General features: G+C 33.3%; 1 pseudogene; it reads right to left on the reverse strand.

The window, feature by feature from the left end:
• Positions 1-1,582: 1,582 nt before the first annotated feature.
• On the reverse strand, positions 1,583-3,851 carry LOC118481166 (annotated as a pseudogene).
• Positions 3,852-4,689: the final 838 nt, after the last annotated feature.

The raw sequence follows: 4,689 nt of genomic DNA on the forward strand, positions 1-4,689 counted from the left end.
TTCTTTGGGCAATTTGTCTTGACGTGCCCTTTTTCATTGCAACTGTAGCATGTTGCGTCTTTCAGTTTCTTGCACTCTAGGGTTTTATGTTCTGTGGATTTGCAAATCCCGCAAGGCCTTGTCTGAGATTGGGATCTCGAGTCAAGTCTGCACTTCCCAAAGTGATATTTCTGACAAGTCTTACACTTGGGCTTATCTCCAGACTGATGCCCATCTTTCTTTGAACTAAACCCCTTCCTGTGGTCATTGTTTCCTCGGTGCTTCTTATTTGATCGACGCAAGTTGTCATCATCATCATGCTTCCTTTTCTCGGCATCCTTGTTCCTCAGCGATCTCTGCCTGACTGCGTCCAGCGTGAGGGATAAGGATATATCAGCTACTGACCTGAATGTAGCTGGCCGAGAGGCTTTCACACTTGCCTTAATCTCCGGAGCTAAGCCCCCTATGAAACGAGCTATTCTTTTGGGTTCCGGGGTCACCAGATAAGGAACCAACCTTGACATTGTATTAAAGCTCGTAAGGTAAGCTTGGCAATCCAGATTCTTCATGACCAATGACAGAAAATCTGACTCAATCTTCTCTACCTCGTGCTGAGGGCAGTAGTTCTCTCGGATGAGGGCAACAAATTGTTCCCATGACATACTGTACAGTGGAACCTTCCCAGTTGCCTGAATGAACGATCTCCACCAGGCCAAGGCCTCACCCTTGAACGATTGAGACACAAATTTTACTACATCCTTCTCAGCGCACCCGCTGATATCAACCACTATGTCCATCTCATCCAACCATGTCATGCAGTCTATTGCTCCTTTCTCCCCCATAAAATCCCGGGGCTTGCATGAAACAAAGTATTTGTAGGAGCAACCCTTATCACGGGGTCCTTGATTCAGCACGACTCTTTGAGACGGGACACTATGATGGTTTGAAGAGTGACGATCGTCATCATCTTTCTTGGGTTCTTCTTTCTTGGAGGGTGGTGGCTTGCTATGTGCCTCGGAATGAGTCTTGGGCTTAGAATGCGGAATAGAAAGAAAGGTTTGGATCAGATTTCTTCCATTTTCATCCATTTTATATACTTTATTTGAAAAAAAAGAAGGACGTCCATTCTTATTCATTTTTAATAAAGTTACCAAACAAAAGTTCAAGTTTTTGTTACTTATTTTTGAACCTTCTTTACCCCATAGAGATATTGAATACAGGGGGGTATTCCTTTTTCCACTGTAATTTTGAAAATGAACGTTTAAATGTCCTTCAAAAGTAAGTAAATAGATCCAACACATATAAAATGCGGTGAATCCCGCCGTAGACCAAGCTATTATTGCAAAAATAGGTGAATACAACCAACTATTATTCAGAATTTCATCTTTGGACCAAAAACAAGCAAGAGGTGGAATACCACAAAGAGAAAGTCTACCTAATAAAAAAGAATTTTTAGTAATTGGTACATGTTTTTTTAAACCTCCCATAAGCACCATATTCTGACTTTTTTTTGGACAATATCCAACAAGAGTTTCCATTGAGTGAATAACGGATCCCGATCCTAAAAGCAATAATGCCTTGGAATAAGCATGAGTAATCAAATGAAATAAAGCACTACGATAAGAACCCATACCTAGAGCTAACATCATATAACCCAATTGAGACATTGTGGAATAGGCAAAACCTCTCTTAATGTCTTTTTGAGCAAGAGCTAAAGTAGCTCCGAAAAAAAAATGTTATTATCCCTATAAAAGAGATAAAATTCATTATGTGGGGTATGACTATGAAAAGGGGCATAAGTCGAGCTACAAGAAAAATTCCCACTGCTACCATCGTAGCAGCATGTATAAGGGCCGAAATAGGGGTCGGCCCTTCCATTGCATCAGGTAACCATACATGAAGGGGAAATTGTGCAGATTTAGCAATCGCACCAGCAAATAATAGAACAACGCACAAAGTAACAAATACAGAATTGACCTCATTATTAGAAATCAAGTTATTGAATATTTGAAATAAATCACGAAATTCGAAACTCCCCATTATCCAATAAAACCCTAAAATGCCTAATAATAAACCAAAATCACCAACACGATTAGTTACAAATGCTTTTTGACAAGCCTTTGCTGCAACAGGTCGTGTGAACCAAAATCCTATTAATAGATACGAACACATTCCAACCAATTCCCAAAAAATATAAATTTGTATCAAATTTGAACTAGTAACTAATCCCAACATGGAAGTACTGAAAAAACTCATATAAGCAAAAAAATCTCAAATATCCGTGATCATGAGACATATAATTATCACTATAAATCAGAACCATAATTCCAACAGTAGTGATTAATATTGACATAATAGAAGTAAGTGGATCGATCAAGTATCCGAATTCTAAAGAAAAATCATTATTTATAATCCAAGACCATACATATTGATAGACAGAACTGCTATTTATTTGCTGAATAGACAGATTCAGAGAAAAAATCATGACTATACTTAACAATAAAACGCTCTGAAAAGCCCACATACGACGAAGACTTTTTGTTGCCGTCGGAAAAAGAAGATGTCCCAACCCTATTAACATAGGAACTGGAAGTGGAAGAAAAGGTATTATCCACGCATATTGATATGTCTGTTCCATAAAAAAGTTTTTTATTCTTAATTAATTGTTTTCGATTCACCGGATCTTACCTCTTTCGAAAAAAGTCAATAAAAAATCAAGATATGCACTAACTTATTGAATAATTTTATATTAGTATTTATTCTGAGTCTTTTCAAAATCATTCAAATATTCAAAACAAGAAGTTACAGTTGGTCAAATGATATTACTAAGTGACATATAAAAACGAATACTTATAATAGGAAAATGAAAATATAGCAAGGATAAAAATTTAGGCTAAAAAGATTACTTTATCATGATATGAATTATAGGATTAACTAAGGGCATTGGTCTAATGAAAAAACCTCTTGATTTTCGTTAGTTTATTTAAACTCATTAACTAATTCATTATGGGATGATTGTTTTCTATTTCAATCAAAACAATTTATTAGTAAAGTTTAGAAGATTATAGATCTAAAATGAACCTTTTTTATCAAGTTTGACTAAAAAAAAGACTCCATTTATTAGGCAAAAGTTTACAATCCTTTGAGGTATTTTATTACATGTAAATAAAGTATAGAATAAGGAAAATAAAGGGTTTTTAGGTTATTTATTTCTTTTATTAAGTTTGATTTAGCAGATTCTAAAGATAGAACTTTGAGAGATAAACAACGAGAACTAAAAGTTCCAAAACAAAAAATTTTTTATTTCGCGTAATTTTTGATCCAATTTTAACGGATATTTGACATATCTATAGTTCTTTTTTATGAAGAAAATCTTATTTATATATATGAAGAGAATCTTTTTTAGATAAAAAATATATAATGAATAAGAAATAAGAATTCGTTTTGAACAATAGATGTCTTTCACATCCAACTATAACAATGAGTAACTTTTAAATGGCAGTTCCAAAAAAACGTACTTCGATATCAAAAAAGCGTATTCGTAAAAATATTTGGAAAAGGAAAGGATATGGGGCGGCGTTAAAAGCTTTGTCATTAGGGAAATCTCTTTCTACCGGGAGTTCAAAAAGTTTTTTTGTACGACAAACAAATAAGTCCTAAAATATCGGAATAATCAGATCAAAAAATCGGCTCATTAATTTGTTAATATCAAAGTGAATATAAAATGAATAATTGGCAGTACCTATTCTAATCAATATGAACTCAATATGAAATAGACCCTTAATTTGAATTTTATAAAAGAATTCTTCTGTTTTCTGAATTCTAAAAAAAAAAAAGAAGAAAGAAAAAATACAAAATTTTTTATTGATTTTATTTTTAATTTTTAATTTTTTATTGATTTTATTTTTAGTATATTTTCACTCAAATTTTGGTGGTGGGGAGTCTTCTTTTCCCCATCGACCTTTACAAGAATGATAAATTCTTATGTTTCTCGGAAAGGCCAGATATAATATTTTTAGTTCAAATTAATGAAGTGTTTAAACTAATTGATTCCATGTTAAAAATTTTTGGATAACTTTCTGACTTCTTAATTTATTTACTATATGGAATGAGTTTTCTATATATCTCCAATTTTCAGCCCAATCAATATCAATAAAAGAACTTAATTGTTGCAATGTTATGTACAAAAAATGTGTCAATTTGGAATAATCCAAAATTGACATATTTTAAATTAATTGATCAAATTGATTTTTTGTTTCAAATTTATAAAATCAGATAAACCAGAAAGAATGAATGACAATAAAAGTAAAAAATGAAACTAATGAACCTTCAAATTGACTTTTGAACTCATTTTTTTATCAATTTGAATCTTTACTTTTATCAATTTGAATCTTTACTAAAAAAACTTATTTGATTGAATTGACTTGTTCAATCTCGACGATTGAACATAAATAGGGTATTATGAGTTCGAGCAAGCCGCTATGGTGAAATCGGTAGACACGCTGCTCTTAGGAAAGGGTCCTACTCCGAGTACCGCTTGGCTCACTATACTGCCTATCCAAGGCTCTTGTAATAGCATTGTCAATCAACGCTTGCAGTTCAGCACCCACTATATTAATCCGGAAATCATTCTGATTCTCCTTTGGGTGACTATTTATTTCATCCGAATCAGCCATTGTATCTTGAACTGTTACATAAGATATCGGCAAA

The sequence above is a fragment of the Helianthus annuus genome, chromosome 8, assembly GCF_002127325.2.
Source record: "Helianthus annuus cultivar XRQ/B chromosome 8, HanXRQr2.0-SUNRISE, whole genome shotgun sequence".
NCBI lineage: Eukaryota > Viridiplantae > Streptophyta > Magnoliopsida > Asterales > Asteraceae > Helianthus > Helianthus annuus.